Source organism: Schistocerca cancellata, unplaced genomic scaffold, assembly GCF_023864275.1.
Source record: "Schistocerca cancellata isolate TAMUIC-IGC-003103 unplaced genomic scaffold, iqSchCanc2.1 HiC_scaffold_1109, whole genome shotgun sequence".
Taxonomy (NCBI): domain Eukaryota; kingdom Metazoa; phylum Arthropoda; class Insecta; order Orthoptera; family Acrididae; genus Schistocerca; species Schistocerca cancellata.
In genome coordinates, this window is record NW_026047108.1 from 1 (window position 1) to 18,386 (window position 18,386).

Consider the following 18,386-nt stretch of genomic DNA (forward strand, 5'->3'; position numbering starts at 1 on the left):
TGTAGTCAAAAGAATCTTCAATAGATGGTCGCAGGTCAAATCAGTATTGTATGGCTCGTAACGCGTTGCGTGCAGCCCGGCTAGCTCAGTCGGTAGAGCATGAGACTCTTAATCTCAGGGTCGTGGGTTCGAGCCCCACGCTGGGCGGCGCAAAATTTTGTGTCTACGCGGATCCAACATGCGCCCCTCTCGTGAGCATTGCGTAATGAACGTAACGGGTTACGACGATGCCTAGCTTCGTATGAATATCAGAGGAACGGTATTTGAAGCTGAAAGTGACTCTGAAATGAAATAAATGTGTTGTTTTGGAATTTTAGTTGTACATCGATATAGTGTGAGATGTGTAGGAAAGCAGCAGCTGTGCTAACTAAATGCAAATAATGGTCGCTCATGCGGTGCGTTTCGAGCTGAAGGGCTCCGATTCACTAGTCTGTAAGAACAAAGTACCCGAAAAGGTCGCTAGGAGGCGCCTCCTTAGCTCAGTGGCAGAGCGCTGGTCTAGTAAACCAGAGGTCGTGAGTTCGATCCTCACAGGAGGCAAATGAATTTTGTAACAGCCCCTCCCACCGTGGCCCTTTCGAAAAAAGCGGTCAAGGATAAAAAAAATTATGAATGGGTGCGGTATTTAAGAAATGCTCTCGCAAATGAATAGTGTGAATGGTGCTATTAAAGTGGGCACCAGAATCTGCTGCTTTTGGCAGTCTCCGGAGAATGCCGACGTGAAATACTTAGTTCTTGTGATGTATTTTCTACCCCTGATAAAGACCCTCGCGATTGTGGTCGTCGTCGTCGTCGTCGTCGGCGCCGCCGCCGCCGCTTTGGTAATAGCGACAACTCGCCATTGTATCACATAGGGTGAGGTACCTTCTGCAAGCGACTGAGATGGCACTAAGCGATTGAAGCTGATTTGCCACCTCTTGTTTGATCAGCGTCATAAGGGCTTGAATGTAACTTGCGATGGGACACAGCAAGAAGTAGCGTCGTACTTTTAGTACTGAAATTTGAGATGGAGAACTGCGTCAAAGATGGGAAATTCATTCTGCCAAGTGTACAAATGGCGAAAATGAAGTGTGTGTGGAGAAGTATACTGCACCAGTGACCGTGTGGCCTAATGGATAAGGCGTCGGACTTCGGATCCGAAGATTGCAGGTTCGAATCCTGTCACGGTCGAGTTTTTCCTGTTCTGCAAAAGATGCATGCTGTTTTACTGTGTTGTTTGAGTACTCTAAAACTAGTTGGAAGTTGCTGCTGTCCGCTTCCTGGCTGCAAAACCGGCGTCTACCAGAAGCACAAGCAAGACAAGGGTGATCTGTAGCGAAGTTTTCGGCACAGTGCCGTTCAGGAGAGTTTTTGTTGGAACTACTGCATCTGATTCAGGAGCCAAGGGCTACGCCACAGGCGTCTGCGCACTGTCGAGCATGTGTGTTGAATAATGGTGCTGATAGCCACGTATCATTTCAAGCAGATTTGATGCCTTTCGCAGACAATTTTTCATTGAATAGGATTGTAGCTGATTTGTGGCAGCAGGAAATAAGTTGTAGTCAAAAGAATCTTCAATAGATGGTCGCAGGTCAAATCAGTATTGTATGGCTCGTAACGCGTTGCGTGCAGCCCGGCTAGCTCAGTCGGTAGAGCATGAGACTCTTAATCTCAGGGTCGTGGGTTCGAGCCCCACACTGGGCGGCGCAAAATTTTGTGTCTACGCGGATCCAACATGCGCCCCTCTCGTGAGCCTTGCGTAATGAACGTAACGGGTTACGACGATGCCTAGCTTCGTATGAATATCAGAGGAACGGTATTTGAAGCTGAAAGTGACTCTGAAATGAAATAAATGTGTTGTTTTGGAATTTTAGTTGTACATCGATATAGTGTGAGATGTGTAGGAAAGCAGCAGCTGTGCTAACTAAATGCAAATAATGGTCACTCATGCGGTGCGTTTCGAGCTGAAGGGCTCCGATTCACTACTCTGTAAGAACAAAGTACCCGAAAAGGGCGCTAGGAGGCGCCTCCTTAGCTCAGTGGCAGAGCGCTGGTCTAGTAAACCAGAGGTCGTGAGTTCGATCCTCACAGGAGGCAAATGAATTTTGTAACAGCCCCTCCCACCGTGGCCCTTTCGAAAAAAGCGGTCAAGGATAAAAAAAATTATGAATGGGTGCGGTATTTAAGAAATGCTCTCGCAAATGAATAGTGTGAATGGTGCTATTAAAGTGGGCACCAGAATCTGCAGCTTTTGGCAGTCTCCGGAGAATGCCGACGTGAAATACTTAGTTCTTGTGATGTATTTTCTACCCCTGATAAAGACCCTCGCGATTGTCGTCGTCGTCGTCGTCGTCGTCGTCGTTGTCGTCGGCGCCGCCGCCGCCGCTTTGGTAATAGCGACAACTCGCCATTGTATCACATAGGGTGAGGTACCTTCTGCAAGCGACTGAGATGGCACTAAGCGATTGAAGCTGATTTGCCACCTCTTGTTTGATCAGCGTCATAAGGGCTTGAATGTAACTTGCGATGGGACACAGCAAGAAGTAGCGTCGTACTTTTAGTACTGAAATTTGAGATGGAGAACTGCGTCAAAGATGGGAAATTCATTCTGCCAAGTGTACAAATGGCGAAAATGAAGTGTGTGTGGAGAAGTATACTGCACCAGTGACCGTGTGGCCTAATGGATAAGGCGTCGGACTTCGGATCCGAAGATTGCAGGTTCGAATCCTGTCACGGTCGAGTTTTTCCTGTTCTGCAAAAGATGCATGCTGTTTTACTGTGTTGTTTGAGTACTCTAAAACTAGTTGGAAGTTGCTGCTGTCCGCTTCCTGGCTGCAAAACCGGCGTCTACCAGAAGCACAAGCAAGACAAGGGTGATCTGTAGCGAAGTTTTCGGCACAGTGCCGTTCAGGAGAGTTTTTGTTGGAACTACTGCATCTGATTCAGGAGCCAAGGGCTACGCCACAGGCGTCTGCGCACTGTCGAGCATGTGTGTTGAATAATGGTGCTGATAGCCACGTATCATTTCAAGCAGATTTGATGCCTTTCGCAGACAATTTTTCATTGAATAGGATTGTAGCTGATTTGTGGCAGCAGGAAATAAGTTGTAGTCAAAAGAATCTTCAATAGATGGTCGCAGGTCAAATCAGTATTGTATGGCTCGTAACGCGTTGCGTGCAGCCCGGCTAGCTCAGTCGGTAGAGCATGAGACTCTTAATCTCAGGGTCGTGGGTTCGAGCCCCACACTGGGCGGCGCAAAATTTTGTGTCTACGCGGATCCAACATGCGCCCCTCTCGTGAGCCTTGCGTAATGAACGTAACGGGTTACGACGATGCCTAGCTTCGTATGAATATCAGAGGAACGGTATTTGAAGCTGAAAGTGACTCTGAAATGAAATAAATGTGTTGTTTTGGAATTTTAGTTGTACATCGATATAGTGTGAGATGTGTAGGAAAGCAGCAGCTGTGCTAACTAAATGCAAATAATGGTCACTCATGCGGTGCGTTTCGAGCTGAAGGGCTCCGATTCACTACTCTGTAAGAACAAAGTACCCGAAAAGGGCGCTAGGAGGCGCCTCCTTAGCTCAGTGGCAGAGCGCTGGTCTAGTAAACCAGAGGTCGTGAGTTCGATCCTCACAGGAGGCAAATGAATTTTGTAACAGCCCCTCCCACCGTGGCCCTTTCGAAAAAAGCGGTCAAGGATAAAAAAAATTATGAATGGGTGCGGTATTTAAGAAATGCTCTCGCAAATGAATAGTGTGAATGGTGCTATTAAAGTGGGCACCAGAATCTGCAGCTTTTGGCAGTCTCCGGAGAATGCCGACGTGAAATACTTAGTTCTTGTGATGTATTTTCTACCCCTGATAAAGACCCTCGCGATTGTCGTCGTCGTCGTCGTCGTCGTCGTCGTTGTCGTCGGCGCCGCCGCCGCCGCTTTGGTAATAGCGACAACTCGCCATTGTATCACATAGGGTGAGGTACCTTCTGCAAGCGACTGAGATGGCACTAAGCGATTGAAGCTGATTTGCCACCTCTTGTTTGATCAGCGTCATAAGGGCTTGAATGTAACTTGCGATGGGACACAGCAAGAAGTAGCGTCGTACTTTTAGTACTGAAATTTGAGATGGAGAACTGCGTCAAAGATGGGAAATTCATTCTGCCAAGTGTACAAATGGCGAAAATGAAGTGTGTGTGGAGAAGTATACTGCACCAGTGACCGTGTGGCCTAATGGATAAGGCGTCGGACTTCGGATCCGAAGATTGCAGGTTCGAATCCTGTCACGGTCGAGTTTTTCCTGTTCTGCAAAAGATGCATGCTGTTTTACTGTGTTGTTTGAGTACTCTAAAACTAGTTGGAAGTTGCTGCTGTCCGCTTCCTGGCTGCAAAACCGGCGTCTACCAGAAGCACAAGCAAGACAAGGGTGATCTGTAGCGAAGTTTTCGGCACAGTGCCGTTCAGGAGAGTTTTTGTTGGAACTACTGCATCTGATTCAGGAGCCAAGGGCTACGCCACAGGCGTCTGCGCACTGTCGAGCATGTGTGTTGAATAATGGTGCTGATAGCCACGTATCATTTCAAGCAGATTTGATGCCTTTCGGAGACAATTTTTCATTGAATAGGATTGTAGCTGATTTGTGGCAGCAGGAAATAAGTTGTAGTCAAAAGAATCTTCAATAGATGGTCGCAGGTCAAATCAGTATTGTATGGCTCGTAACGCGTTGCGTGCAGCCCGGCTAGCTCAGTCGGTAGAACATGAGACTCTTAATCTCAGGGTCGTGGGTTCGAGCCCCACGCTGGGCGGCGCAAAATTTTGTGTCTACGCGGATCCAACATGCGCCCCTCTCGTGAGCCTTGCGTAATGAACGTAACGTGTTACGACGATGCCTAGCTTCGTATGAATATCAGAGGAACGGTATTTGAAGCTGAAAGTGACTCTGAAATGAAATAAATGTGTTGTTTTGGAATTTTAGTTGTACATCGATATAGTGTGAGATGTGTAGGAAAGCAGCAGCTGTGCTAACTAAATGCAAATAATGGTCGCTCATGCGGTGCGTTTCGAGCTGAAGGGCTCCAATTCACTACTCTGTAAGAACAAAGTACCCGAGAAGGGCGCTAGGAGGCGCCTCCTTAGCTCAGTGGCAGAGCGCTGGTCTAGTAAACCAGAGGTCGTGAGTTCGATCCTCACAGGAGGCAAATGAATTTTGTAACAGCCCCTCCCACCGTGGCCCTTTCGAAAAAAGCGGTCAAGGATAAAAAAAATTATGAATGGGTGCGGTATTTAAGAAATGCTCTCGCAAATGAATAGTGTGAATGGTGCTATTAAAGTGGGCACCAGAATCTGCGGCTTTTGGCAGTCTCCGGAGAATGCCGACGTGAAATACTTAGTTCTTGTGATGTATTTTCTACCCCTGATAAAGACCCTCGCGATTGTGGTCGTCGTCGTCGTCGTCGTCGGCGCCGCCGCCGCCGCTTTGGTAATAGCGACAACTCGCCATTGTATCACATAGGGTGAGGTACCTTCTGCAAGCGACTGAGATGGCACTAAGCGATTGAAGCTGATTTGCCACCTCTTGTTTGATCAGCGTCATAAGGGCTTGAATGTAACTTGCGATGGGACACAGCAAGAAGTAGCGTCGTACTTTTAGTACTGAAATTTGAGATGGAGAACTGCGTCAAAGATGGGAAATTCATTCTGCCAAGTGTACAAATGGCGAAAATGAAGTGTGTGTGGAGAAGTATACTGCACCAGTGACCGTGTGGCCTAATGGATAAGGCGTCGGACTTCGGATCCGAAGATTGCAGGTTCGAATCCTGTCACGGTCGAGTTTTTCCTGTTCTGCAAAAGATGCATGCTGTTTTACTGTGTTGTTTGAGTACTCTAAAACTAGTTGGAAGTTGCTGCTGTCCGCTTCCTGGCTGCAAAACCGGCGTCTACCAGAAGCACAAGCAAGACAAGGGTGATCTGTAGCGAAGTTTTCGGCACAGTGCCGTTCAGGAGAGTTTTTGTTGGAACTACTGCATCTGATTCAGGAGCCAAGGGCTACGCCACAGGCGTCTGCGCACTGTCGAGCATGTGTGTTGAATAATGGTGCTGATAGCCACGTATCATTTCAAGCAGATTTGATGCCTTTCGCAGACAATTTTTCATTGAATAGGATTGTAGCTGATTTGTGGCAGCAGGAAATAAGTTGTAGTCAAAAGAATCTTCAATAGATGGTCGCAGGTCAAATCAGTATTGTATGGCTCGTAACGCGTTGCGTGCAGCCCGGCTAGCTCAGTCGGTAGAGCATGAGACTCTTAATCTCAGGGTCGTGGGTTCGAGCCCCACACTGGGCGGCGCAAAATTTTGTGTCTACGCGGATCCAACATGCGCCCCTCTCGTGAGCCTTGCGTAATGAACGTAACGGGTTACGACGATGCCTAGCTTCGTATGAATATCAGAGGAACGGTATTTGAAGCTGAAAGTGACTCTGAAATGAAATAAATGTGTTGTTTTGGAATTTTAGTTGTACATCGATATAGTGTGAGATGTGTAGGAAAGCAGCAGCTGTGCTAACTAAATGCAAATAATGGTCGCTCATGCGGTGCGTTTCGAGCTGAAGGGCTCCGATTCACTACTCTGTAAGAACAAAGTACCCGAAAAGGGCGCTAGGAGGCGCCTCCTTAGCTCAGTGGCAGAGCGCTGGTCTAGTAAACCAGAGGTCGTGAGTTTGATCCTCACAGGAGGCAAATGAATTTTGTAACAGCCCCTCCCACCGTGGCCCTTTCGAAAAAAGCGGTCAAGGATAAAAAAAATTATGAATGGGTGCGGTATTTAAGAAATGCTCTCGCAAATGAATAGTGTGAATGGTGCTATTAAAGTGGGCACCAGAATCTGCGGCTTTTGGCAGTCTCCGGAGAATGCCGACGTGAAATACTTAGTTCTTGTGATGTATTTTCTACCCCTGATAAAGACCCTCGCGATTGTGGTCGTCGTCGTCGTCGTCGTCGTCGTCGGCGCCGCCGCCGCCGCTTTGGTAATAGCGACAACTCGCCATTGTATCACATAGGGTGAGGTACCTTCTGCAAGCGACTGAGATGGCACTAAGCGATTGAAGCTGATTTGCCACCTCTTGTTTGATCAGCGTCATAAGGGCTTGAATGTAACTTGCGATGGGACACAGCAAGAAGTAGCGTCGTACTTTTAGTACTGAAATTTGAGATGGAGAACTGCGTCAAAGATGGGAAATTCATTCTGCCAAGTGTACAAATGGCGAAAATGAAGTGTGTGTGGAGAAGTATACTGCACCAGTGACCGTGTGGCCTAATGGATAAGGCGTCGGACTTCGGATCCGAAGATTGCAGGTTCGAATCCTGTCACGGTCGAGTTTTTCCTGTTCTGCAAAAGATGCATGCTGTTTTACTGTGTTGTTTGAGTACTCTAAAACTAGTTGGAAGTTGCTGCTGTCCGCTTCCTGGCTGCAAAACCGGCGTCTACCAGAAGCACAAGCAAGACAAGGGTGATCTGTAGCGAAGTTTTCGGCACAGTGCCGTTCAGGAGAGTTTTTGTTGGAACTACTGCATCTGATTCAGGAGCCAAGGGCTACGCCACAGGCGTCTGCGCACTGTCGAGCATGTGTGTTGAATAATGGTGCTGATAGCCACGTATCATTTCAAGCAGATTTGATGCCTTTCGCAGACAATTTTTCATTGAATAGGATTGTAGCTGATTTGTGGCAGCAGGAAATAAGTTGTAGTCAAAAGAATCTTCAATAGATGGTCGCAGGTCAAATCAGTATTGTATGGCTCGTAACGCGTTGCGTGCAGCCCGGCTAGCTCAGTCGGTAGAGCATGAGACTCTTAATCTCAGGGTCGTGGGTTCGAGCCCCACACTGGGCGGCGCAAAATTTTGTGTCTACGCGGATCCAACATGCGCCCCTCTCGTGAGCCTTGCGTAATGAACGTAACGGGTTACGACGATGCCTAGCTTCGTATGAATATCAGAGGAACGGTATTTGAAGCTGAAAGTGACTCTGAAATGAAATAAATGTGTTGTTTTGGAATTTTAGTTGTACATCGATATAGTGTGAGATGTGTAGGAAAGCAGCAGCTGTGCTAACTAAATGCAAATAATGGTCGCTCATGCGGTGCGTTTCGAGCTGAAGGGCTCCGATTCACTACTCTGTAAGAACAAAGTACCCGAAAAGGGCGCTAGGAGGCGCCTCCTTAGCTCAGTGGCAGAGCGCTGGTCTAGTAAACCAGAGGTCGTGAGTTCGATCCTCACAGGAGGCAAATGAATTTTGTAACAGCCCCTCCCACCGTGGCCCTTTCGAAAAAAGCGGTCAAGGATAAAAAAAATTATGAATGGGTGCGGTATTTAAGAAATGCTCTCGCAAATGAATAGTGTGAATGGTGCTATTACAGTGGGCACCAGAATCTGCAGCTTTTGGCAGTCTCCGGAGAATGCCGACGTGAAATACTTAGTTCTTGTGATGTATTTTCTACCCCTGATAAAGACCCTCGCGATTGTCGTCGTCGTCGTCGGCGCCGCCGCCGCCGCTTTGGTAATAGCGACAACTCGCCATTGTATCACATAGGGTGAGGTACCTTCTGCAAGCGACTGAGATGGCACTAAGCGATTGAAGCTGATTTGCCACCTCTTGTTTGATCAGCGTCATAAGGGCTTGAATGTAACTTGCGATGGGACACAGCAAGAAGTAGCGTCGTACTTTTAGTACTGAAATTTGAGATGGAGAACTGCGTCAAAGATGGGAAATTCATTCTGCCAAGTGTACAAATGGCGAAAATGAAGTGTGTGTGGAGAAGTATACTGCACCAGTGACCGTGTGGCCTAATGGATAAGGCGTCGGACTTCGGATCCGAAGATTGCAGGTTCGAATCCTGTCACGGTCGAGTTTTTCCTGTTCTGCAAAAGATGCATGCTGTTTTACTGTGTTGTTTGAGTACTCTAAAACTAGTTGGAAGTTGCTGCTGTCCGCTTCCTGGCTGCAAAACCGGCGTCTACCAGAAGCACAAGCAAGACAAGGGTGATCTGTAGCGAAGTTTTCGGCACAGTGCCGTTCAGGAGAGTTTTTGTTGGAACTACTGCATCTGATTCAGGAGCCAAGGGCTACGCCACAGGCGTCTGCGCACTGTCGAGCATGTGTGTTGAATAATGGTGCTGATAGCCACGTATCATTTCAAGCAGATTTGATGCCTTTCGGAGACAATTTTTCATTGAATAGGATTGTAGCTGATTTGTGGCAGCAGGAAATAAGTTGTAGTCAAAAGAATCTTCAATAGATGGTCGCAGGTCAAATCAGTATTGTATGGCTCGTAACGCGTTGCGTGCAGCCCGGCTAGCTCAGTCGGTAGAGCATGAGACTCTTAATCTCAGGGTCGTGGGTTCGAGCCCCACACTGGGCGGCGCAAAATTTTGTGTCTACGCGGATCCAACATGCGCCCCTCTCGTGAGCCTTGCGTAATGAACGTAACGGGTTACGACGATGCCTAGCTTCGTATGAATATCAGAGGAACGGTATTTGAAGCTGAAAGTGACTCTGAAATGAAATAAATGTGTTGTTTTGGAATTTTAGTTGTACATCGATATAGTGTGAGATGTGTAGGAAAGCAGCAGCTGTGCTAACTAAATGCAAATAATGGTCACTCATGCGGTGCGTTTCGAGCTGAAGGGCTCCGATTCACTACTCTGTAAGAACAAAGTACCCGAAAAGGGCGCTAGGAGGCGCCTCCTTAGCTCAGTGGCAGAGCGCTGGTCTAGTAAACCAGAGGTCGTGAGTTCGATCCTCACAGGAGGCAAATGAATTTTGTAACAGCCCCTCCCACCGTGGCCCTTTCGAAAAAAGCGGTCAAGGATAAAAAAAATTATGAATGGGTGCGGTATTTAAGAAATGCTCTCGCAAATGAATAGTGTGAATGGTGCTATTAAAGTGGGCACCAGAATCTGCAGCTTTTGGCAGTCTCCGGAGAATGCCGACGTGAAATACTTAGTTCTTGTGATGTATTTTCTACCCCTGATAAAGACCCTCGCGATTGTCGTCGTCGTCGTCGTCGTCGTCGTCGTTGTCGTCGGCGCCGCCGCCGCCGCTTTGGTAATAGCGACAACTCGCCATTGTATCACATAGGGTGAGGTACCTTCTGCAAGCGACTGAGATGGCACTAAGCGATTGAAGCTGATTTGCCACCTCTTGTTTGATCAGCGTCATAAGGGCTTGAATGTAACTTGCGATGGGACACAGCAAGAAGTAGCGTCGTACTTTTAGTACTGAAATTTGAGATGGAGAACTGCGTCAAAGATGGGAAATTCATTCTGCCAAGTGTACAAATGGCGAAAATGAAGTGTGTGTGGAGAAGTATACTGCACCAGTGACCGTGTGGCCTAATGGATAAGGCGTCGGACTTCGGATCCGAAGATTGCAGGTTCGAATCCTGTCACGGTCGAGTTTTTCCTGTTCTGCAAAAGATGCATGCTGTTTTACTGTGTTGTTTGAGTACTCTAAAACTAGTTGGAAGTTGCTGCTGTCCGCTTCCTGGCTGCAAAACCGGCGTCTACCAGAAGCACAAGCAAGACAAGGGTGATCTGTAGCGAAGTTTTCGGCACAGTGCCGTTCAGGAGAGTTTTTGTTGGAACTACTGCATCTGATTCAGGAGCCAAGGGCTACGCCACAGGCGTCTGCGCACTGTCGAGCATGTGTGTTGAATAATGGTGCTGATAGCCACGTATCATTTCAAGCAGATTTGATGCCTTTCGCAGACAATTTTTCATTGAATAGGATTGTAGCTGATTTGTGGCAGCAGGAAATAAGTTGTAGTCAAAAGAATCTTCAATAGATGGTCGCAGGTCAAATCAGTATTGTATGGCTCGTAACGCGTTGCGTGCAGCCCGGCTAGCTCAGTCGGTAGAGCATGAGACTCTTAATCTCAGGGTCGTGGGTTCGAGCCCCACACTGGGCGGCGCAAAATTTTGTGTCTACGCGGATCCAACATGCGCCCCTCTCGTGAGCCTTGCGTAATGAACGTAACGGGTTACGACGATGCCTAGCTTCGTATGAATATCAGAGGAACGGTATTTGAAGCTGAAAGTGACTCTGAAATGAAATAAATGTGTTGTTTTGGAATTTTAGTTGTACATCGATATAGTGTGAGATGTGTAGGAAAGCAGCAGCTGTGCTAACTAAATGCAAATAATGGTCACTCATGCGGTGCGTTTCGAGCTGAAGGGCTCCGATTCACTACTCTGTAAGAACAAAGTACCCGAAAAGGGCGCTAGGAGGCGCCTCCTTAGCTCAGTGGCAGAGCGCTGGTCTAGTAAACCAGAGGTCGTGAGTTCGATCCTCACAGGAGGCAAATGAATTTTGTAACAGCCCCTCCCACCGTGGCCCTTTCGAAAAAAGCGGTCAAGGATAAAAAAAATTATGAATGGGTGCGGTATTTAAGAAATGCTCTCGCAAATGAATAGTGTGAATGGTGCTATTAAAGTGGGCACCAGAATCTGCAGCTTTTGGCAGTCTCCGGAGAATGCCGACGTGAAATACTTAGTTCTTGTGATGTATTTTCTACCCCTGATAAAGACCCTCGCGATTGTCGTCGTCGTCGTCGTCGTCGTCGTCGTTGTCGTCGGCGCCGCCGCCGCCGCTTTGGTAATAGCGACAACTCGCCATTGTATCACATAGGGTGAGGTACCTTCTGCAAGCGACTGAGATGGCACTAAGCGATTGAAGCTGATTTGCCACCTCTTGTTTGATCAGCGTCATAAGGGCTTGAATGTAACTTGCGATGGGACACAGCAAGAAGTAGCGTCGTACTTTTAGTACTGAAATTTGAGATGGAGAACTGCGTCAAAGATGGGAAATTCATTCTGCCAAGTGTACAAATGGCGAAAATGAAGTGTGTGTGGAGAAGTATACTGCACCAGTGACCGTGTGGCCTAATGGATAAGGCGTCGGACTTCGGATCCGAAGATTGCAGGTTCGAATCCTGTCACGGTCGAGTTTTTCCTGTTCTGCAAAAGATGCATGCTGTTTTACTGTGTTGTTTGAGTACTCTAAAACTAGTTGGAAGTTGCTGCTGTCCGCTTCCTGGCTGCAAAACCGGCGTCTACCAGAAGCACAAGCAAGACAAGGGTGATCTGTAGCGAAGTTTTCGGCACAGTGCCGTTCAGGAGAGTTTTTGTTGGAACTACTGCATCTGATTCAGGAGCCAAGGGCTACGCCACAGGCGTCTGCGCACTGTCGAGCATGTGTGTTGAATAATGGTGCTGATAGCCACGTATCATTTCAAGCAGATTTGATGCCTTTCGGAGACAATTTTTCATTGAATAGGATTGTAGCTGATTTGTGGCAGCAGGAAATAAGTTGTAGTCAAAAGAATCTTCAATAGATGGTCGCAGGTCAAATCAGTATTGTATGGCTCGTAACGCGTTGCGTGCAGCCCGGCTAGCTCAGTCGGTAGAACATGAGACTCTTAATCTCAGGGTCGTGGGTTCGAGCCCCACGCTGGGCGGCGCAAAATTTTGTGTCTACGCGGATCCAACATGCGCCCCTCTCGTGAGCCTTGCGTAATGAACGTAACGTGTTACGACGATGCCTAGCTTCGTATGAATATCAGAGGAACGGTATTTGAAGCTGAAAGTGACTCTGAAATGAAATAAATGTGTTGTTTTGGAATTTTAGTTGTACATCGATATAGTGTGAGATGTGTAGGAAAGCAGCAGCTGTGCTAACTAAATGCAAATAATGGTCGCTCATGCGGTGCGTTTCGAGCTGAAGGGCTCCAATTCACTACTCTGTAAGAACAAAGTACCCGAGAAGGGCGCTAGGAGGCGCCTCCTTAGCTCAGTGGCAGAGCGCTGGTCTAGTAAACCAGAGGTCGTGAGTTCGATCCTCACAGGAGGCAAATGAATTTTGTAACAGCCCCTCCCACCGTGGCCCTTTCGAAAAAAGCGGTCAAGGATAAAAAAAATTATGAATGGGTGCGGTATTTAAGAAATGCTCTCGCAAATGAATAGTGTGAATGGTGCTATTAAAGTGGGCACCAGAATCTGCGGCTTTTGGCAGTCTCCGGAGAATGCCGACGTGAAATACTTAGTTCTTGTGATGTATTTTCTACCCCTGATAAAGACCCTCGCGATTGTGGTCGTCGTCGTCGTCGTCGTCGGCGCCGCCGCCGCCGCTTTGGTAATAGCGACAACTCGCCATTGTATCACATAGGGTGAGGTACCTTCTGCAAGCGACTGAGATGGCACTAAGCGATTGAAGCTGATTTGCCACCTCTTGTTTGATCAGCGTCATAAGGGCTTGAATGTAACTTGCGATGGGACACAGCAAGAAGTAGCGTCGTACTTTTAGTACTGAAATTTGAGATGGAGAACTGCGTCAAAGATGGGAAATTCATTCTGCCAAGTGTACAAATGGCGAAAATGAAGTGTGTGTGGAGAAGTATACTGCACCAGTGACCGTGTGGCCTAATGGATAAGGCGTCGGACTTCGGATCCGAAGATTGCAGGTTCGAATCCTGTCACGGTCGAGTTTTTCCTGTTCTGCAAAAGATGCATGCTGTTTTACTGTGTTGTTTGAGTACTCTAAAACTAGTTGGAAGTTGCTGCTGTCCGCTTCCTGGCTGCAAAACCGGCGTCTACCAGAAGCACAAGCAAGACAAGGGTGATCTGTAGCGAAGTTTTCGGCACAGTGCCGTTCAGGAGAGTTTTTGTTGGAACTACTGCATCTGATTCAGGAGCCAAGGGCTACGCCACAGGCGTCTGCGCACTGTCGAGCATGTGTGTTGAATAATGGTGCTGATAGCCACGTATCATTTCAAGCAGATTTGATGCCTTTCGCAGACAATTTTTCATTGAATAGGATTGTAGCTGATTTGTGGCAGCAGGAAATAAGTTGTAGTCAAAAGAATCTTCAATAGATGGTCGCAGGTCAAATCAGTATTGTATGGCTCGTAACGCGTTGCGTGCAGCCCGGCTAGCTCAGTCGGTAGAGCATGAGACTCTTAATCTCAGGGTCGTGGGTTCGAGCCCCACACTGGGCGGCGCAAAATTTTGTGTCTACGCGGATCCAACATGCGCCCCTCTCGTGAGCCTTGCGTAATGAACGTAACGGGTTACGACGATGCCTAGCTTCGTATGAATATCAGAGGAACGGTATTTGAAGCTGAAAGTGACTCTGAAATGAAATAAATGTGTTGTTTTGGAATTTTAGTTGTACATCGATATAGTGTGAGATGTGTAGGAAAGCAGCAGCTGTGCTAACTAAATGCAAATAATGGTCGCTCATGCGGTGCGTTTCGAGCTGAAGGGCTCCGATTCACTACTCTGTAAGAACAAAGTACCCGAAAAGGGCGCTAGGAGGCGCCTCCTTAGCTCAGTGGCAGAGCGCTGGTCTAGTAAACCAGAGGTCGTGAGTTTGATCCTCACAGGAGGCAAATGAATTTTGTAACAGCCCCTCCCACCGTGGCCCTTTCGAAAAAAGCGGTCAAGGATAAAAAAAATTATGAATGGGTGCGGTATTTAAGAAATGCTCTCGCAAATGAATAGTGTGAATGGTGCTATTAAAGTGGGCACCAGAATCTGCGGCTTTTGGCAGTCTCCGGAGAATGCCGACGTGAAATACTTAGTTCTTGTGATGTATTTTCTACCCCTGATAAAGACCCTCGCGATTGTGGTCGTCGTCGTCGTCGTCGTCGTCGTCGGCGCCGCCGCCGCCGCTTTGGTAATAGCGACAACTCGCCATTGTATCACATAGGGTGAGGTACCTTCTGCAAGCGACTGAGATGGCACTAAGCGATTGAAGCTGATTTGCCACCTCTTGTTTGATCAGCGTCATAAGGGCTTGAATGTAACTTGCGATGGGACACAGCAAGAAGTAGCGTCGTACTTTTAGTACTGAAATTTGAGATGGAGAACTGCGTCAAAGATGGGAAATTCATTCTGCCAAGTGTACAAATGGCGAAAATGAAGTGTGTGTGGAGAAGTATACTGCACCAGTGACCGTGTGGCCTAATGGATAAGGCGTCGGACTTCGGATCCGAAGATTGCAGGTTCGAATCCTGTCACGGTCGAGTTTTTCCTGTTCTGCAAAAGATGCATGCTGTTTTACTGTGTTGTTTGAGTACTCTAAAACTAGTTGGAAGTTGCTGCTGTCCGCTTCCTGGCTGCAAAACCGGCGTCTACCAGAAGCACAAGCAAGACAAGGGTGATCTGTAGCGAAGTTTTCGGCACAGTGCCGTTCAGGAGAGTTTTTGTTGGAACTACTGCATCTGATTCAGGAGCCAAGGGCTACGCCACAGGCGTCTGCGCACTGTCGAGCATGTGTGTTGAATAATGGTGCTGATAGCCACGTATCATTTCAAGCAGATTTGATGCCTTTCGCAGACAATTTTTCATTGAATAGGATTGTAGCTGATTTGTGGCAGCAGGAAATAAGTTGTAGTCAAAAGAATCTTCAATAGATGGTCGCAGGTCAAATCAGTATTGTATGGCTCGTAACGCGTTGCGTGCAGCCCGGCTAGCTCAGTCGGTAGAGCATGAGACTCTTAATCTCAGGGTCGTGGGTTCGAGCCCCACACTGGGCGGCGCAAAATTTTGTGTCTACGCGGATCCAACATGCGCCCCTCTCGTGAGCCTTGCGTAATGAACGTAACGGGTTACGACGATGCCTAGCTTCGTATGAATATCAGAGGAACGGTATTTGAAGCTGAAAGTGACTCTGAAATGAAATAAATGTGTTGTTTTGGAATTTTAGTTGTACATCGATATAGTGTGAGATGTGTAGGAAAGCAGCAGCTGTGCTAACTAAATGCAAATAATGGTCGCTCATGCGGTGCGTTTCGAGCTGAAGGGCTCCGATTCACTACTCTGTAAGAACAAAGTACCCGAAAAGGGCGCTAGGAGGCGCCTCCTTAGCTCAGTGGCAGAGCGCTGGTCTAGTAAACCAGAGGTCGTGAGTTCGATCCTCACAGGAGGCAAATGAATTTTGTAACAGCCCCTCCCACCGTGGCCCTTTCGAAAAAAGCGGTCAAGGATAAAAAAAATTATGAATGGGTGCGGTATTTAAGAAATGCTCTCGCAAATGAATAGTGTGAATGGTGCTATTACAGTGGGCACCAGAATCTGCAGCTTTTGGCAGTCTCCGGAGAATGCCGACGTGAAATACTTAGTTCTTGTGATGTATTTTCTACCCCTGATAAAGACCCTCGCGATTGTCGTCGTCGTCGTCGGCGCCGCCGCCGCCGCTTTGGTAATAGCGACAACTCGCCATTGTATCACATAGGGTGAGGTACCTTCTGCAAGCGACTGAGATGGCACTAAGCGATTGAAGCTGATTTGCCACCTCTTGTTTGATCAGCGTCATAAGGGCTTGAATGTAACTTGCGATGGGACACAGCAAGAAGTAGCGTCGTACTTTTAGTACTGAAATTTGAGATGGAGAACTGCGTCAAAGATGGGAAATTCATTCTGCCAAGTGTACAAATGGCGAAAATGAAGTGTGTGTGGAGAAGTATACTGCACCAGTGACCGTGTGGCCTAATGGATAAGGCGTCGGACTTCGGATCCGAAGATTGCAGGTTCGAATCCTGTCACGGTCGAGTTTTTCCTGTTCTGCAAAAGATGCATGCTGTTTTACTGTGTTGTTTGAGTACTCTAAAACTAGTTGGAAGTTGCTGCTGTCCGCTTCCTGGCTGCAAAACCGGCGTCTACCAGAAGCACAAGCAAGACAAGGGTGATCTGTAGCGAAGTTTTCGGCACAGTGCCGTTCAGGAGAGTTTTTGTTGGAACTACTGCATCTGATTCAGGAGCCAAGGGCTACGCCACAGGCGTCTGCGCACTGTCGAGCATGTGTGTTGAATAATGGTGCTGATAGCCACGTATCATTTCAAGCAGATTTGATGCCTTTCGGAGACAATTTTTCATTGAATAGGATTGTAGCTGATTTGTGGCAGCAGGAAATAAGTTGTAGTCAAAAGAATCTTCAATAGATGGTCGCAGGTCAAATCAGTATTGTATGGCTCGTAACGCGTTGCGTGCAGCCCGGCTAGCTCAGTCGGTAGAGCATGAGACTCTTAATCTCAGGGTCGTGGGTTCGAGCCCCACACTGGGCGGCGCAAAATTTTGTGTCTACGCGGATCCAACATGCGCCCCTCTCGTGAGCCTTGCGTAATGAACGTAACGGGTTACGACGATGCCTAGCTTCGTATGAATATCAGAGGAACGGTATTTGAAGCTGAAAGTGACTCTGAAATGAAATAAATGTGTTGTTTTGGAATTTTAGTTGTACATCGATATAGTGTGAGATGTGTAGGAAAGCAGCAGCTGTGCTAACTAAATGCAAATAATGGTCGCTCATGCGGTGCGTTTCGAGCTGAAGGGCTCCGATTCACTACTCTGTAAGAACAAAGTACCCGAAAAGGGCGCTAGGAGGCGCCTCCTTAGCTCAGTGGCAGAGCGCTGGTCTAGTAAACCAGAGGTCGTGAGTTCGATCCTCACAGGAGGCAAATGAATTTTGTAACAGCCCCTCCCACCGTGGCCCTTTCGAAAAAAGCGGTCAAGGATAAAAAAAATTATGAATGGGTGTGTTATTTAAGAAATGCTCTCGCAAATGAATAGTGTGAATGGTGCTATTAAAGTGGGCACCAGAATCTGCAGCTTTTGGCAGTCTCCGGAGAATGCCGACGTGAAATACTTAGTTCTTGTGATGTATTTTCTACCCCTGATAAAGACCCTCGCGATTGTCGTCGTCGTCGTCGGCGCCGCCGCCGCCGCTTTGGTAATAGCGACAACTCGCCATTGTATCACATAGGGTGAGGTACCTTCTGCAAGCGACTGAGATGGCACTAAGCGATTGAAGCTGATTTGCCACCTCTTGTTTGATCAGCGTCATAAGGGCTTGAATGTAACTTGCGATGGGACACAGCAAGAAGTAGCGTCGTACTTTTAGTACTGAAATTTGAGATGGAGAACTGCGTCAAAGATGGGAAATTCATTCTGCCAAGTGTACAAATGGCGAAAATGAAGTGTGTGTGGAGAAGTATACTGCACCAGTGACCGTGTGGCCTAATGGATAAGGCGTCGGACTTCGGATCCGAAGATTGCAGGTTCGAATCCTGTCACAGTCGAGTTTTTCCTGTTCTGCAAAAGATGCATGCTGTTTTACTGTGTTGTTTGAGTACTCTAAAACTAGTTGGAAGTTGCTGCTGTCCGCTTCCTGGCTGCAAAACCGGCGTCTACCAGAAGCACAAGCAAGACAAGGGTGATCTGTAGCGAAGTTTTCGGCACAGTGCCGTTCAGGAGAGTTTTTGTTGGAACTACTGCATCTGATTCAGGAGCCAAGGGCTACGCCACAGGCGTCTGCGCACTGTCGAGCATGTGTGTGGAATAATGGTGCTGATAGCCACGTATCATT

At 47.6% G+C, this 18,386-nt stretch overlaps 36 non-coding genes across 36 annotated transcripts; all 36 read left to right on the forward strand.

Moving 5' to 3' along the window:
* The first annotated feature begins 74 nt into the window (after window positions 1-74).
* Window positions 75-147, forward strand: Trnak-cuu (transfer RNA lysine (anticodon CUU)). The gene has a single exon. It is a non-coding gene; the product is annotated as a tRNA-Lys (tRNA).
* A 321-nt stretch (window positions 148-468) lies between these two features.
* Window positions 469-540, forward strand: Trnat-agu (transfer RNA threonine (anticodon AGU)). Its single transcript has one exon. It is a non-coding gene; the product is annotated as a tRNA-Thr (tRNA).
* Window positions 541-1,097: 557 nt separating this feature from the next.
* Window positions 1,098-1,170, forward strand: Trnar-ucg (transfer RNA arginine (anticodon UCG)). The gene has a single exon. It is a non-coding gene; the product is annotated as a tRNA-Arg (tRNA).
* A 440-nt stretch (window positions 1,171-1,610) lies between these two features.
* On the forward strand, window positions 1,611-1,683 carry Trnak-cuu (transfer RNA lysine (anticodon CUU)). Its single transcript has one exon. It is a non-coding gene; the product is annotated as a tRNA-Lys (tRNA).
* A 321-nt stretch (window positions 1,684-2,004) lies between these two features.
* On the forward strand, window positions 2,005-2,076 carry Trnat-agu (transfer RNA threonine (anticodon AGU)). Its single transcript has one exon. It is a non-coding gene; the product is annotated as a tRNA-Thr (tRNA).
* A 569-nt stretch (window positions 2,077-2,645) lies between these two features.
* Trnar-ucg (transfer RNA arginine (anticodon UCG)) lies at window positions 2,646-2,718 on the forward strand. Its single transcript has one exon. It is a non-coding gene; the product is annotated as a tRNA-Arg (tRNA).
* Window positions 2,719-3,158: 440 nt separating this feature from the next.
* Trnak-cuu (transfer RNA lysine (anticodon CUU)) lies at window positions 3,159-3,231 on the forward strand. Its single transcript has one exon. It is a non-coding gene; the product is annotated as a tRNA-Lys (tRNA).
* A 321-nt stretch (window positions 3,232-3,552) lies between these two features.
* On the forward strand, window positions 3,553-3,624 carry Trnat-agu (transfer RNA threonine (anticodon AGU)). The gene has a single exon. It is a non-coding gene; the product is annotated as a tRNA-Thr (tRNA).
* Window positions 3,625-4,193: 569 nt separating this feature from the next.
* Window positions 4,194-4,266, forward strand: Trnar-ucg (transfer RNA arginine (anticodon UCG)). The gene has a single exon. It is a non-coding gene; the product is annotated as a tRNA-Arg (tRNA).
* Window positions 4,267-4,706: 440 nt separating this feature from the next.
* On the forward strand, window positions 4,707-4,779 carry Trnak-cuu (transfer RNA lysine (anticodon CUU)). The gene has a single exon. It is a non-coding gene; the product is annotated as a tRNA-Lys (tRNA).
* Window positions 4,780-5,100: 321 nt separating this feature from the next.
* Trnat-agu (transfer RNA threonine (anticodon AGU)) lies at window positions 5,101-5,172 on the forward strand. The gene has a single exon. It is a non-coding gene; the product is annotated as a tRNA-Thr (tRNA).
* A 557-nt stretch (window positions 5,173-5,729) lies between these two features.
* Window positions 5,730-5,802, forward strand: Trnar-ucg (transfer RNA arginine (anticodon UCG)). The gene has a single exon. It is a non-coding gene; the product is annotated as a tRNA-Arg (tRNA).
* Window positions 5,803-6,242: 440 nt separating this feature from the next.
* Trnak-cuu (transfer RNA lysine (anticodon CUU)) lies at window positions 6,243-6,315 on the forward strand. Its single transcript has one exon. It is a non-coding gene; the product is annotated as a tRNA-Lys (tRNA).
* A 321-nt stretch (window positions 6,316-6,636) lies between these two features.
* Window positions 6,637-6,708, forward strand: Trnat-agu (transfer RNA threonine (anticodon AGU)). Its single transcript has one exon. It is a non-coding gene; the product is annotated as a tRNA-Thr (tRNA).
* Window positions 6,709-7,271: 563 nt separating this feature from the next.
* Window positions 7,272-7,344, forward strand: Trnar-ucg (transfer RNA arginine (anticodon UCG)). The gene has a single exon. It is a non-coding gene; the product is annotated as a tRNA-Arg (tRNA).
* Window positions 7,345-7,784: 440 nt separating this feature from the next.
* On the forward strand, window positions 7,785-7,857 carry Trnak-cuu (transfer RNA lysine (anticodon CUU)). The gene has a single exon. It is a non-coding gene; the product is annotated as a tRNA-Lys (tRNA).
* A 321-nt stretch (window positions 7,858-8,178) lies between these two features.
* Trnat-agu (transfer RNA threonine (anticodon AGU)) lies at window positions 8,179-8,250 on the forward strand. Its single transcript has one exon. It is a non-coding gene; the product is annotated as a tRNA-Thr (tRNA).
* A 548-nt stretch (window positions 8,251-8,798) lies between these two features.
* On the forward strand, window positions 8,799-8,871 carry Trnar-ucg (transfer RNA arginine (anticodon UCG)). The gene has a single exon. It is a non-coding gene; the product is annotated as a tRNA-Arg (tRNA).
* A 440-nt stretch (window positions 8,872-9,311) lies between these two features.
* Window positions 9,312-9,384, forward strand: Trnak-cuu (transfer RNA lysine (anticodon CUU)). Its single transcript has one exon. It is a non-coding gene; the product is annotated as a tRNA-Lys (tRNA).
* A 321-nt stretch (window positions 9,385-9,705) lies between these two features.
* Window positions 9,706-9,777, forward strand: Trnat-agu (transfer RNA threonine (anticodon AGU)). Its single transcript has one exon. It is a non-coding gene; the product is annotated as a tRNA-Thr (tRNA).
* A 569-nt stretch (window positions 9,778-10,346) lies between these two features.
* Window positions 10,347-10,419, forward strand: Trnar-ucg (transfer RNA arginine (anticodon UCG)). Its single transcript has one exon. It is a non-coding gene; the product is annotated as a tRNA-Arg (tRNA).
* A 440-nt stretch (window positions 10,420-10,859) lies between these two features.
* On the forward strand, window positions 10,860-10,932 carry Trnak-cuu (transfer RNA lysine (anticodon CUU)). The gene has a single exon. It is a non-coding gene; the product is annotated as a tRNA-Lys (tRNA).
* A 321-nt stretch (window positions 10,933-11,253) lies between these two features.
* On the forward strand, window positions 11,254-11,325 carry Trnat-agu (transfer RNA threonine (anticodon AGU)). The gene has a single exon. It is a non-coding gene; the product is annotated as a tRNA-Thr (tRNA).
* A 569-nt stretch (window positions 11,326-11,894) lies between these two features.
* Window positions 11,895-11,967, forward strand: Trnar-ucg (transfer RNA arginine (anticodon UCG)). The gene has a single exon. It is a non-coding gene; the product is annotated as a tRNA-Arg (tRNA).
* A 440-nt stretch (window positions 11,968-12,407) lies between these two features.
* On the forward strand, window positions 12,408-12,480 carry Trnak-cuu (transfer RNA lysine (anticodon CUU)). The gene has a single exon. It is a non-coding gene; the product is annotated as a tRNA-Lys (tRNA).
* A 321-nt stretch (window positions 12,481-12,801) lies between these two features.
* Window positions 12,802-12,873, forward strand: Trnat-agu (transfer RNA threonine (anticodon AGU)). The gene has a single exon. It is a non-coding gene; the product is annotated as a tRNA-Thr (tRNA).
* A 557-nt stretch (window positions 12,874-13,430) lies between these two features.
* Trnar-ucg (transfer RNA arginine (anticodon UCG)) lies at window positions 13,431-13,503 on the forward strand. Its single transcript has one exon. It is a non-coding gene; the product is annotated as a tRNA-Arg (tRNA).
* A 440-nt stretch (window positions 13,504-13,943) lies between these two features.
* Window positions 13,944-14,016, forward strand: Trnak-cuu (transfer RNA lysine (anticodon CUU)). The gene has a single exon. It is a non-coding gene; the product is annotated as a tRNA-Lys (tRNA).
* A 321-nt stretch (window positions 14,017-14,337) lies between these two features.
* Window positions 14,338-14,409, forward strand: Trnat-agu (transfer RNA threonine (anticodon AGU)). The gene has a single exon. It is a non-coding gene; the product is annotated as a tRNA-Thr (tRNA).
* A 563-nt stretch (window positions 14,410-14,972) lies between these two features.
* Window positions 14,973-15,045, forward strand: Trnar-ucg (transfer RNA arginine (anticodon UCG)). Its single transcript has one exon. It is a non-coding gene; the product is annotated as a tRNA-Arg (tRNA).
* Window positions 15,046-15,485: 440 nt separating this feature from the next.
* Window positions 15,486-15,558, forward strand: Trnak-cuu (transfer RNA lysine (anticodon CUU)). The gene has a single exon. It is a non-coding gene; the product is annotated as a tRNA-Lys (tRNA).
* A 321-nt stretch (window positions 15,559-15,879) lies between these two features.
* Window positions 15,880-15,951, forward strand: Trnat-agu (transfer RNA threonine (anticodon AGU)). The gene has a single exon. It is a non-coding gene; the product is annotated as a tRNA-Thr (tRNA).
* Window positions 15,952-16,499: 548 nt separating this feature from the next.
* Window positions 16,500-16,572, forward strand: Trnar-ucg (transfer RNA arginine (anticodon UCG)). Its single transcript has one exon. It is a non-coding gene; the product is annotated as a tRNA-Arg (tRNA).
* A 440-nt stretch (window positions 16,573-17,012) lies between these two features.
* Trnak-cuu (transfer RNA lysine (anticodon CUU)) lies at window positions 17,013-17,085 on the forward strand. Its single transcript has one exon. It is a non-coding gene; the product is annotated as a tRNA-Lys (tRNA).
* Window positions 17,086-17,406: 321 nt separating this feature from the next.
* Window positions 17,407-17,478, forward strand: Trnat-agu (transfer RNA threonine (anticodon AGU)). The gene has a single exon. It is a non-coding gene; the product is annotated as a tRNA-Thr (tRNA).
* A 548-nt stretch (window positions 17,479-18,026) lies between these two features.
* Window positions 18,027-18,099, forward strand: Trnar-ucg (transfer RNA arginine (anticodon UCG)). Its single transcript has one exon. It is a non-coding gene; the product is annotated as a tRNA-Arg (tRNA).
* The last annotated feature ends 287 nt before the right edge of the window (window positions 18,100-18,386 follow it).